The sequence below is a fragment of the Mobula hypostoma genome, chromosome 7, assembly GCF_963921235.1.
Source record: "Mobula hypostoma chromosome 7, sMobHyp1.1, whole genome shotgun sequence".
Classification (NCBI taxonomy): Eukaryota; Metazoa; Chordata; class Chondrichthyes; order Myliobatiformes; family Myliobatidae; genus Mobula; species Mobula hypostoma.
The window spans coordinates 158,416,424-158,430,644 of record NC_086103.1 but is presented as its reverse complement, the minus strand read 5'-3'; the positions used below and the strand labels follow the sequence as shown (position 1 = coordinate 158,430,644).

At 40.3% G+C, this 14,221-nt stretch overlaps 1 protein-coding gene across 5 annotated transcripts in view; it reads left to right on the top strand.

Annotated features, from left to right (window-relative positions):
• The window catches only part of LOC134349699 (F-box-like/WD repeat-containing protein TBL1X), a 396,148-nt gene that overhangs the window by 143,748 nt on the left and 238,179 nt on the right, over positions 1 to 14,221 (top strand). The window contains exon 3 of one of the 5 annotated variants that reach the window (XM_063054419.1): positions 10,388 to 10,442. The exons of the other annotated variants lie outside the window; for them this stretch is intronic. The gene's annotated coding sequence lies outside the window, so the exon portion shown is untranslated. The remainder of the gene's footprint in view (positions 1 to 10,387; positions 10,443 to 14,221) is intronic. 5 annotated transcript variants of the gene reach the window in all.

Sequence of the window (14,221 nt, the reverse complement as noted above, 5' to 3'; positions counted from 1 at the left end):
TGAAACACTCTCCAGAGTGTTTAAATCTGAAAACACTGGTTGGCCGTTGTAGTGTGTATGGGCTAGCCGGCTAATTTTAAAAACGCTGTCATGACGTGCCAGAACAAATGGTGGCGGCAGCGCGGTATTTCATTGTTTTCCTGAATGCAACCTCCAACACCACAACACTATCTGACAGTGGATGTGTAACGTTGTATGGAAATGCAAGATAACACTGATGCAAACAATAGGAATTCTGCAGATGCTGGAAATTCAAGCAACACACATCAAAGTTGCTGGTGAACGCAGCAGGCCAGGCAGCATCTCTAGGAAGAGGTACAGTCGACGTTTCAGGCCGAGACCCTTCGTCCTGACGCCTGCTGCATTCACCAGCAACTTTGATGTGTGTAACACTGATGCAGACATGTTTTATACATTTAACAAGGTGCTTTATTAATGTATTGCTTGTGCAAACATTCAATAGATGCAATCGTCACTTTTGCCCAGTAACTCATTTTATTGCACATGTTAAATACAGCAAAATAATACAAAGACATGGCAAAAGTAAGGGCAAACAAATGAGGTAACAGCAAATTTCACTTTTGCCCAGTAACAAGCCTTATTGCATTTAGTTGTAGCTGTCGTCCCTTTCATCGGTGAAGAGACTATGGCTATAGGAAATGTTTCTGGACAAACGCACACCAAGTCTTTCATATAGCAATTTCCTTTTAAGTTTTTCTAGTCTGTAACTGGACAAACGCGCACCAAGTATACCATTTCCTCTTCGCTTCTTTTCTGTGTGTCCTGCATATGCTCAGTAGGAGGAGATTCGCTCAAATATCCGTTTTAATGTGGACAGAGGTATTTTCAAAAACACCTGGTGTGGACACCTATCTTCTTTTCTTTCTTTCTTTTTTTTACACGAAACCAGCGTTTTCAAAATTATCCGGTCTAGTGTAGACGTAGCCTTAGTCTACTTTGTGCTCATTGAAATTTGTCCTGTGGTACTATGCTATTACATAGGAGACAGAGTGATTAATATATGTCTTTATGCCAAAGCTTTAGGAATATGAAAAGTGGAAGGAGTTTATGGTTCTCAGAGACCAATAATGAAAAAAAATCATCAGTTCTATTTGCCAAACTAAACATGATAAATCTGATAATCTGCAGGCTGGCATTGAGGAGTATCATTACGATAGCTAACTAAAACCAAAAGTCTGCAAATGTTGGAAATCAAAGAAAAACAGAACATTGTGGAAACGTCCTGGTTCCATTTGCACATCTTTGCTCTTTTATCTGATTCCACCCATCACCTACCAATCTATCCTGTTTAATCTGTTTTATTTTCCTGTCACTTGTCCCCTTTCGTTTGCTAGCTTGTCTCAACATTCCTATTTATCCTCTCCCCTTCACCTGGTTCAGTTTGCTCATCATTCACCCTACTTCCTTCATTTTAATCTAGATATCACCTACTAGCCTCTGTCTCATTTCACCCCTCCCCCCCACCATGTCTATACACTGGCTATCTTTCCTCTACATTTTTAGTGCTGGTGCAGGGTTTTGACGTGGAGCATTGCCCATCCCTTTGTCTATGGATGTTGCTTGAAATCTGAGCCCTTCAAGCAGCTTTTGTTTTGCTCCAGATTCCAACACTTGCAGTTTCTCGTGTCTCTAATTTTGGAAACTTCCAGCTGGCAGGAAGCATCTAGGGAAAGAGAAACAGTTGATATTTAGGCAACACACATCAAAGTTGCTGGTGAATGCAGCAGGCCAGGCAGCATCTCTAGGAAGAGGTACAGTCGACGTTTCAGGCCGAGACCCTTCGTCAGGACTAACTAAAGGAAGAGTTAGCAAGAGATTTGAGAGGGGGAGGGGGAGATCCAAAATGATAGGAGAAGACAGGAGCAGGAGGGATGGAACCAAGAGCTGGACAGGTGATTGGCAAAGGGGATATGAGAGGATCATGGGACAGGAGGCCCAGGGAGAAGGAAAAGGTGGGGGGGGGGGAGAGGAGAAACCCAGAGGATGGGCAAGGGGTATAGTATTTGGGTCTGGGACCCTTCCCTTCTAAGACAATGGAGAGAGACCTTGACTGCAACTCATTTATTTCCCACTCCTCTAGTCTCTCCCTCCCCTTCTGTTCTTGGACAGAGCACAATAGAGTTCTTTAGTCATTTCCTTATTTGATGGATCATCCTCCACAATTTTCTCCAGTTCCAACTATATTCTGCTCCTAAACATGCATTCCCCATCCCTCCGATTTCAGTATTTTAAGGTATTTCTCCCTTCGAGATCCCTCAAAGGTCTGTTCTGCTATTTGTCTTACTGCTCCTTCTCATGCAACTACAGGAGGTGCAACACCTGTATTTTCACCTCTTCCCAACATCCAAATAGTCCTTCTAGGTGAACCAACAATTTATTTTCTCTTCTTCCAGTCTATTTGTACTGCATTCAGTCTCCACATTGCAGCCACCTGTACATCAAAAAATAAATGCAGATTGGATGATCATTTTCTGGAGTGTTCAGCCTACAGGAGAGATCCTGAGATTCCTTTTGACTACTACTTTATTCAACATACCACAGACCTTTGTCGGTAGTCCCCTGCATTGTTGCCATGACGTATAATGTTCGGTCTATTTTTCTTGTCATCAATTTAGCTTAGTTTTTCCTCCTTCCTACATTGTCTGTCCTGCTGGCAAGTCCTGCACTGCACCCTTCTCACTAGCAGCTCATTATACAGATGAAGGAAATCTGATTTTAACTGTCACATTAGACCTTCTAGTCTCACTCTTTTAGAGATATTTCTTTTGTTTCACCTATGCCTTTCTCTGCTATCTAATCTAACTTGTTTCTTTCTTTCACTGCTCTGTTGAAGAGTCCTAGGCCTCAAACATTGTTCCTCCCCTTTCCATTGACACTGCCCTCTCTGCAGATTGTTTCCAGCATTATGTTCTTTTTATTTCTCTAACAGCTGTTCAATCGATGTAAAAATCCAACAATTTTTAAAAGCTCATGATCTAAAGGAAAATGAATCTATTTTCTTTATCATGAGACATGTCACATGTAGGACATTTTGTATTTAGTTTACTGTTATAAAAAAAATAATTTGATTAATAAATCTTATGGTCAAGTCTTTTCTACAGCACCTTATCAAACACCTTTTAGAAATCCAAATATACAACATCCATCTGCCCTCTATCTACCTGCACTCATTATATTTTTCAAAGAGCCCCGGTAAATTTGTCAAACAGGATCTGCCCTTCCTGAATCTATGCTGTGTCCATTGCATGGAAGTATTTCTATCCAGATGATTAACTATTTTTCTTAATGATAGCTTCAAGGATTTTCCTGACTGTAGACATTAGTTTAACTGGCCAATAGTTACAGGCCTTTTCCCTATGTCCTTTTTTTAAAGGAAAGGAAAAGAGTGGCATGTTTGTTGTCTTCCAATTCATAGGAATCTGCCCAGAAACCAGAAGATTTTGGTAAATTATCATGAACACTCCTAGCATTTTTCATTTCTGTTTGCTGGGATGCATACCATCAGAAATAGGGGACTTGTATACCTTTAGGCCCAGTAGTGTTCTCAGTACCATCTCTTTAGTGAAAGAATTGTATCAAGTTCCTTGCCTCCCATTGTGTCCATAATCATCTCTAGCATGTTAGATATGCCCTCCACTGTGAAGACCAATACAAATTAGTCATTCAAAGCCACTGCCTTTTCTGCATTACCCAATATTGATTCCCCCTTCCCCTCTTCCAAGGGACCTACATTCATTTTGGCCACCTTTTTCAGTTTTATATAATTATAAAAAGATTGTGTTTTTATATTCTGCTAGTTTACTTTGATAATTTATCTTTATTTCTTGCTTAATGGCTCTTTGTTGCTCTTTAAAGTTTTTCTAATCTTCCAGCAATTAGTCCACTAGTCATTTAAAAAGGAAATGTTAAGCTCTTTACCTGGTCTTCTCTAAAGTCTCTCTAGCCAAAGCCTTAAAAGTCCCACCGTTTACATTGGGTCATTCCTGCAATAGCTGCTCCACTTGAGCTCTCCTTCCTTTTATTGGCAGCTGTTGCCTAATTAGTCAATAAGCTAGTCAATGACTTGCTGTTTTAACTCTTTCCTGTTTTTCACTCTTGTTCTTGTAAAGTATGCTTTGTAGATGGTGATTGCAATTTGAAGTGCTAAGAAGTATATCATTCATTGCAGGACAGCCTGCCTCTGATGTGCATATAGTCACAGTAATTATCTAGTAAAGAAATATACTACTGTAATCTTATAAAAAGTGATATAGGAATAAATTTGGGTATTGATCAAGTAACATCCAGTAGTTTGGATAGTGAGTGAGTGAGGCCTCTGTCGGTCAGAGTCAACCATAGATGTTGTGTCCTAGCTGTCTAGATATGCAATCTGGGCAGTACAATATGGAGAGCAAGCTGTTGTCCATGTAGCAACACTCTCCACGCATATCAGGTTAGACGATGATGACATATTACCAATGACAGGTGGATAAATTCTGTTGGAGATGGTCACTGCTTATCACTTGTACGGAATGAATATTGTGTGCCATTTTTCATCCCAGGGCAGAATGTTGCCTAAGTCTTTCTGCACTAAGACCTAGTCTGCTTCATTAGCTGAAGTTTCCACATTCTTCCTAAAATGAGGTGACCAGAACTGAACACAATACTCCAAGTGTAATCGAACTAGAATTCTATAAAGCTGTAACATTAGCTTATAGCTCTTGAACTCATACCCCCCACTGATGAAATCTAGCACACCATATGTCTTCTTAACCATCCTATCAACTTGAGTTGCAACTTTGAGAGATCTCTGGATATGAACCCCAAGATCCCTTTGTTCCTCCACACTGCTGAATCCTGCTATTAACTTTGTATTCTGCCTTCAAGTTCAACCTTCCAAAGTGAATCACTTCACACTTTTCCAGATTGAACTCCATCTGCCATTTCTCAGCCCAACTCTGCATCCTATCAATGTCCTATTGTAACTGACAATTTTCTACACTATCCAAAGCACCCCCAACCTTTGCAGACTTACTAACTCACCCTTCCACTTCCTCATCCAAGTCATTTATAAAAATCACAACTAGACTGTTCCAGCAAAATTGTTGGCATCTACCCAACAATATTCCGTCTGGGTAGCCTCCAACCTGATGGCATGAACATCGACTTCTCTAACTTCCGCTAATGCCCCACCTCCCCCTTGTACCCCATCTGTTACTTATTTTTATACACACATTCTTTCTCTCACTCTCCTTTTTTTCCCTCTGTCCCTCTGAATATACCCCTTGTCCATCCTCTGGTTCCCCCCCCACCCCTTGTCTTTCTTCCCGTACCTCCTGTCGCATGATCCTCTCGTATCCCTTTTGCCTATCACCTGTCCAGCTCTTGGTTCCATCCCTCCCCCTCCTGTCTTCTCCTATCATTTTGGATCTCCCCCTCCCCCTCCAACTTTCAAATCCCTTACTCACTCTTCCTTCAGTTAGTCCTGATGAAGGGAAACGTCGACTGCACCTCTTCCTAGAGATGCTGCCTGGCCTGCTGCATTCACCAGCAACTTTGATGTGTGTTGCTTGAATTTCCAGCATCTGCAGATTTCCTGTTGTTTTTGTTAGAGGAGATGCTGCTGCAGTGTGGGAGTAGGGGGCTGCCCCTTTCCGTTGTTGCTGCCCTCTGGTTTTTGCTTGGCGTTATCCTCTGGTGTTTGCTCGGTGGAAGAATGAGCAGGACCAGGACAACTTTACCAACTTTAACACTCAGGGGTTTGGGCTATATTTTCTTTGTGACTGCACGTTTTATTTCCTGAAATCTTAACTGTATGTGCTATGTGCAGTGTGCTGTGTGTTGTTGGTAATGTGTTTTGAACAGAGGGATGTTGTTTCATTTGGCTATCTTCGTGTTTGGTTCAATGATAATTAAACTTGAACTTGAAACCAGATCTACCAATTATGACTGTTCCTCCCCATGCCAGTAGAAATCCATTATCTCTTTCATAATATATGCTTGTCATATGATGAATTCCAAGTTCAATCTGAGTGCAGAATTTTCTCCTTATTTTGGCCATAATTGTCTTAAGCCAACGCCTGAGATTGTGACTTCCTAGTTCTAGACACTGTTGGAGAAACAGAACTCAGGCAGTTGAGCCGCATTAGAATTTTGTCTGCTTTGATGAGATCTTGTCTCACGTGTCTAAATTCCATGGAACACAGTCCTAATCGATGCAATCTTTTGTCATATGGTTGTCTTGTCATACAGTTATTTCTAATTCTATGCATGTACAAAAAGATAAATTTGTTCTGTTTCTTTTCTGCAGTCTTCCATGTTCAAATTCATTTAACCCCATTTTTCATCAAATTAAGTGAGATTCCCTTTCTGAAAATTATTTTAGTGATCCTTATGTGATAATCAGATGAGGCCTTGATCATTTAGCTGAGGGACCATCACAAAAGAATGGCTGGCTCAAGAAATTCTGGTGTGCAAACATTTCAACAGTGTAACAGGCATGAAGCTATCTGTATAATTAATGAAGGATGGAGTACACTATCACAATGGCTATCAAAACCAACATTTCAAATTCCATATTGGTGTTTTGAGTATTTAAATACTTAATAAATCTCTGGAAAACTGTAAGATTTTGCTTTTTGACAAGGCTAGAGCACATAGAATTGTGGGTAGTGAACTAGCATATTTTTTAGGAATTAATTAATAGAAACAAAGTAGGAATACATAGAAATTCAGGTTAACAAGCTGTGATTAATGAGAAACCATAAGGATGATATTTGGACCTAACTGTTCACAGTCATTTGGCTGTAGGGACCAAATTTGACATTTGCAAGTCTGCTGATGATGTGAATCTAAATTGTAATGTGAACATTAATGAGAATGACATAGACAAGCTGGAAAGGTGTGGGACTATCCACCTCAAAACTAAATCAGAGATCTTGAGTTCATTTAAATATTGAGAGATTAGAAAGTGTTTATGTGCAAATGGATCTGAATGTCCTTGAACACACATCACTGATACCTAGCATGCACGTGCAGCTGACGGAAAAGCAAATAATATTTGTTGACTTTACTGCAAGAAGATTTGAGATATGACATTACAATTAAATGAGGCCTTGGTATTACCATACCCGGAGTATAGCTAATAATTTCATGTCCTTATCTAAAAAAGGGCTTCAAATTATAGAGAGAGTATAGATGGGTTCTCAGGATGGCAGGTCTGCTAAGACATGCATTTGAATAAGCTATGTCTATTATTTTGAGCGGAAGAGAAAGAGGTGATATGTTTGAAACAAGTAGAGGTTGACATGGTCTATATAAATGTCATAATTAAGAAATGTAGAACTGGGGTCACAGACTCAAGATAAGGGATTAGGACAGAAATCAACATTTCTGAATGAAATTCTACATTTATAATCTTGCAAGTCATCTACCCCAAGGGTCAGTGGATGCTCAAATTAGAGACTGATAGATTCCTAGATATTAGGGAAATCGGGGGATAAAGGGATATGGCAAAAGAATGATGTTGAGGTAGAAGATTAGCCACAATCCTGTTCAATGTTGTAGCAGGCTCGACGTGTTAAATGGCCTGTCACAGGATGGCGCATTGCAGCTCCAATTTTTAGCACAATTCAGTATCACAAATATCTTTTTAATTGACATTACTTTTAAGTTCAGAATAAATTTCAAAGTATACTTATTATCAAAGTACATATATGTCACCATAGACTACCCTGAGATTCATTTTCTTTTGGGCATTCACAGTAAATACAAAGAAACATAATAGAGTCAAAGAAAAACTACATACAAGGACTAGCAAACAACCAATGTGAAAAGTCAACAAATAGCACAAATACACAAAAAATAAATATTAGATAATAAATATTGAGAACATGAGTTGTATAGTCCTTGAAAGTGAGTCCTTAGGTGTGGAATCAGTTCAGTGTTGGGGTGAATGAAGTTATCCTCTCTGGTTCCGGAATCTGATGATTAAGGGATAATGACTGGTGGTGTGGGACCTAAGGCTCTTGTACCTGCTTCCTGAAGGCAACGAGAAGAGAGCATGGCCCAGATGGTGGGGGTCCTTGATTATGGATGCTGCCACCTTTTGTGCTTTTCGGTTCAAGGACCATGGTGTTTCCATATCAGGCCATAATGCAAACAGTATATTCTCCACTGTGCATCTTTAGAAATTAGTCAGAGTTTTAGGTGACATGCCGAATCTTTGCAAACTTCTAAGAAATTAGAGCAGCTACCATGCCTTCTTTGTGGGTTTAGTGGGTAATTTATCATCACTTTATTATTCAAGTTAAACCAACTTGAAAATTGTATGTGAATCCTTGTGCTGGTGTGAAGACCTTATTTAACTTTGTGTATGTGTCGATGTATGGTGGATATTATTAGGTAACAAGTTTTCTCACAGCAGCAAAACAATTATATAATTTAATAATTATAATATATATTAATATGTCTCCCATATTCTGCTGATAAATACATTAATAATATCATAGTAGATCATATTACAGTCTCAGGTCACCAACATTTTTTAATTCATCGTAATTGTTTGGGCACAATTTTTCTGTAGCTGATACGTAATGTATATGCACAAGATCAACTGAATCATGAAATTTACTATATAAGTTTCACATGTTAAGCCTGTGACAACCAGGGGCTCTTTGTAAAAGGCTTAATAACTGAGGGTGAAATGTAACTACAAACTGTTTATAAAGCACAGCTGTTCAAATAAGTTGGACAGGAAGTCTGTTACGATAAAACTTTGTTGATGTATTCGTAAGTGTTCATTTCTAAACCAAACCAATTTTCCAATAATGGTTTTCGTAAGTATTATTAGTTGTTATTTGTAAAATATAATTTCAAGTTCATGTTTAGTATCGTCCTTCTGGTTCAGATACAAGAACCTACAACTTTGTCCAATGTTTTATTTCTTTACACACGTTCTCATTGATTTGTTTTTCACTTTCAATCAATTACTTGCAATTTAATGAGCATTTGCCACATCTCTTTCATGTGTCAATGTAGAGTTAATGAAGTTAAATGTTTGCCATGACATGTGCTACGTTATCAATTCGGTCTGGATATCATGGGCTTTGAGACCTAGTTGAATATTGGACATGAAGGGCATTATTCTGTGACTTAAGTGCTCCAACAATTAGCTGGCATTAAGTTAAATGATACAAATGGTAAGGTCAGAGAGGTGGCTATGCTGGTGCAGTTATGTCAGTTTTTATATATACCATCCTTACCAAACAAAACCAAACCCCTTGTGAAACGTTTAAAATAAAGTGGAAAATATTATGGTGGGGTCTTGTCTGCACCTACCACCCCATTGGCCTCTGCATCCAACACATAATTCTCTAGAACTTCCACCATCTCCAATGGGATCCCACCACCAAGCACATCTTTCCTTACACCCCACTTTCTGCTTTCCACGGGGATCACTCCTTACACAATTCACTTGTCCATTCGTCTCTCCCCACTGATCTCCTTCCTGGCACTTATCCTTGCAAGCGGGAACAAGTGCTACACCTGCCCCTACACCTCCTCCTGCACTACCATTCAGGGCTGCAAATAGTCCTGCCAGATGAGGTGACACTTCACCTGTGAGTCTGTTGCTCCTGGTGTGGCCTCCTGTACAGTATATCGGTGATGCCCAACATAGATTGGGAGACTGCTTCGCTGAGCACCTACGTTCTGCCTGCCAGAAGAAGCATGGTCTCCCAGTGGCCACCAATTTTAATTCCACTTTCCATTCCCATTCTGATATGTCAATCCATCACCTCCTCTTCAGTCATGATGAGGCCACACTCATGTTGGAGGAACAACACCTTATATTCTGCCTTGGTAGCCTCCAACCTGATGGCATGAACATTAATTTCTTAAACTTCCGGTAATGCCCTCCCCCTCACCATTCCCCATCTCCTTTTCCCCCTCTCACCTTGCCTGCCAATTGCCTCCCTCTGGTGCACCTCCCTCCTTCCCTCCAGCCCTGTTTTTCTTTCACCAGTCAACGTCCCAACTCTCTACTTCACTCTCCCCCTCTCAGTTTCACCTAGCACCTTGTGCCTCTCCTTCCCCTTCTCCACCCTTTAAATCTACTCATTTTTTCCTCCAGTCCTGTTGAAGGGTCTTGGCCCGAAACCTCGACTGTACTCTTTTCCGTAGCTGCTGTCTGGCCTGGTGAGTTCCTCTAGCATTTCTTCTGGTATCATGGCTGGAATAATTTACTGGTAATCCTAGGGGCATATAATTCTTTAAGAAAATTCAAGACTCCTTCTGACTTTCTGAGTAACTGCCAGTACACATGCATTTGCATGGTAGGGAATAAAAAACTGGTATTTGGCTCATTGAAGATTCTTCCTTCCAACAGACCTTGCATTTGTTGTGGATTCTCTCCAGTTCTCTTAATCTCTTGGAGAAAATAGGTAAGTAAATTACAAGGACGGAATAAAACTAAATTATCTGCATTGGAATTAACTATTTTACTTATTTCTGCTATGTTCCATTAACAGTGATTCCTTGATAGACGCCATTTTAGTTAAGTTACTTGGGGTAATCTTAACCCACCTGGCAGTAAATGTGATTGGATTGATCAGCTGACAGGTTTACACTCCCTAATTTTATTTTCTATTGGCTTCCATGGAAAAGAAAAATACACAAGACAGAAACCCAGATTTCTTGGGACAGCAATCATTCCATTATCTAAATTGGTTATTACCTCATGCCTGTTTTTTGTACAGGACTCCAAAATCATTAAGGTTCCATATTCTATCTACAGTGTTGTTTCCTTTAGGCTTTAGAGTTACTGGGATGTAATTTGCCCCGTGGGTTTGGAAAAGTATCTTTGAAAGCTTATTTGGTATTTGTAACTGAGTTGGTACCATATTAATAAGTTTGGATCTTCAAATATTAAGATGATCATTTTGAAAGATCTAACAGCTCATTATTTGGTTTTGAAGTCTTTCCTATAGCTGTCAATTTGCTACTTTAAGGGAGGAATTTATTTTTAATTGGTAACGTTGCTTGTTGTTTCTCAATTTCATAGTTGTGTTTTGTATTACACCTCCAATGTGATTGTAGAATTAGTATGATCACTGATATCTATACACCTTGGAACCATAACTTTTTGCACCTCAGGAAAATATTGCAGAAAGTTAGTGTATTTCATTTCATTAGGAGCAAACAACTATGGTAAAACTTGACATTACTTGCCTTTTGCAATTGTACTGTTATCAGAAATGGTGATCTCTCCCTTTTCCCTGTATCAGACCTATTGCCCAGCTGGCTATTTTCAAGTGTCTGCACTGCAACTGCAACTTTCCATCCTTTCCCTTTTCTATCCCTTCAGAACTCCCAGTCGGGTTTGTCACTCATCTTGAACGGTAATCACAGCTGGGCACAGATGTCATTGGTGCATGATTAATTTTCAGGCATTCTGATGACATCAGCTGTAAAGGCATACCTTTGAAATTATTGCATTGTGAAAAAAGAAGTATCTATTGAACCAAACATGAGGAAATCTGCAGATGCTGGAATTTCAAGCAACACACATAAAAATTGCTGGTGAACGCAGCAGGCCAGGCAGCATCTCTAGGAAGAGGTACAGTCGACATTTCGAGTTGAGACCCTTTGTCAGGACTAACTGAAAGAAGAGCTAGTAAGAGATTTGAAAGTGGGAGGGGGAGGGGAGATCTGAAATGATAGGAGAAGACAGGAGGGGGAGGAATGAAGTTAAGAGCTGGGAAGTTGATTGGCAAAAGGGATATGAGAGGATCATGGGACAGGAGGCCTAGGGAGAAAGAAAGGGGGAGGGGGGAATCCCAGAGGATGGGCAAGGAATACAGTGAGAGGGACAGAGGGAGAAAAAGAGAGAGAGAGAAAAAATAATAATAATAAATAAATAACGGATGGGGTACGAGGGGGAGGTGGGGCATTAACGGAAGTTAGAGAAGTCAATGTTCATCCCATCAGGTTGGAGGCTACCCAGACAGAATATAAGGTGTTGATCCTCCAACCTTGAGTGTGGCTTCATCTTGGCAGTAGAGGAGGCCGTGGATAGACATATCAGAATGGGAATGGGACGTGGAATTAAAATGTGTGGCCACTGGGAGACCCTGCTTTCTCTGGCGAACAGAGAGTAGGTGTTCAGCGAAACGGTCTCCCAGCCTGCATTGGGTCTCGCCAATATATAGAATACAGTCCTTCCAGGTGAGGTGACACTTCACCTGTGAGTAGGCTGGGGTGATATACTGCGTCTGGTGCTCCCGATGCGGCCTTCTATATATTGGCCAGAAACAGCCGGGGGAAAAAATGAAACAATTTCATTACATCAACAAGTTAGGAACTACAAAGAATTTGAAGGTATTGACAGTTTTCTTGAATGTTACAATTCAAATGAAGATTTGGGGAATGCAATCGTCGAAAGCACAGTTTGAAGGCAGTCTACTATCTTCACTAGTTTTCTTGGCTGATTTAAATCTATACCAATGGGAGTTCAGGGAGACCCTGTCTCACTGCTCCCCCTCTCTCTCTGCTGCTCTCCAACTCTTCGATCATATATTCACCCAGGTTCACTACCACAGCCATGTATCTTTCCTGTGAATTTGTCTTTGCGGCCATCTTGTACCTCACTCTGGCCTCTTATCACTTCTGTTCACCTGCCTATCACCTCCCTGGTGCCCCTCCTTCTTCCCTTTCTCCCATAGTCCACTCTCCTGTCCTATCAGCTTCCTTCTTCTCCAGGCCTTTATGTTTCCCACCCACCTGGCTTCATTATCACCTTCTAGCTAATACTGCTTCCCCCTCACCCCACCTTTGTATTCTGGCATCTTCCCAATTCCCTTCCAGTCCTGAAGAAGAGTCTCCATCTGAAATGTAGACTGTTTACTCATTTCCACAGATGCTGCCTGAAAAGCTGAGTTCCTCCAGCATTTTTTTGTGTTGCTGTGCATTTTCAGCATCAACAGAATCTCCAGTGTGTAAGAGATTTTAACTATCGGCTCCTTCCCCTCATAGTGCACTGCTGGCAGGGTTTTAAACTGTAGCTTTCCTAAAAGAGTCCTTGTGGCAGATGCACCAAATTTCTGTGTATCTCTTATAGTGTGTCATTCCGGATCTAGGGATGTGCCAGTTATATTACTGCTTCTTGCAGAGAGAGAGGTACAGTGAGTGAATGAGAGAAAAATACATGAAGATATCCAAAGAAAGAGAAAAAAAAGTAGAGAGAAATTCACTGATATAGAGGATGGGCAGAACATACTGAAATACAGTAGGAAATGTGTGTGTGTGTGTGTGTGTGTGTGTGTGTGTGTGTGTGTGTGTGTATTTACACTCACTCAATAACTAACAAGGGAAAATCTGTAGTTGCTAGAAATCCAAGCAAAATACTGGAGGGACTCAGCAGGCCAGGCAGCGTCTATGGAAACGAGTATAGTCGAAATTTTGGGCCAAGACCCTTATCAGGACTGATGAAGTTGTTTTTGCCCACAGAAATGCAGCTCACTTGTTAAGGGTTGCAGATGGATTTGGACCAGCTGAAAAAAGGGGTTGAAAATGGTAGATGGAATTTAATGCAGGCAAGTGTAAGGTGTTGCACTTTGAGAGGACAAATCAAGTTAAAACATATACAGTGAATGGTAGGGCATTGCGGTGGATGGTAGAACAAAGGGACCTGGAAATACACATCCTTGATAATTCCTTAAAAGTGGGATCACAGATAGATAGGATCGTAAAGACAGCTTTAAGATGCCTTAGTGGCCTTCATAAATCAGGGCATTGAGTACAAGTGTTGGGATATTATATTGAAGTTGTATGTGATGCCAAACTTAGAGTACCATGTGCAGTTCTGGTCACCGACCTACAGGAACAATATCAAGAAACTAGAAAGAGTACAGTAGTTCCATGGCTCTCATCAGTCGAGGCGCCATAGGAAATTACATTAACATCATTAGTAGAGCATAAGCAAGTGTCATGTAGCATTTGTTCTACTAAACAGTGTTAATTAATGCTTGAAGTATTTAAGGCTGTATGTTTTGACTTAATTTTGTCAGGGCTTTAATGTTAAGCTTTCAGCAATTTTAAATAAGATTTTGAGTATGTTTTGTAATTGTGTGTAGGCTATGTTTATGGAAATCTTTAATACATTTGGATTGATTCTGTGAAAATATGTTTACATGTTACATGTTTTACATGTAACCATTGTAAC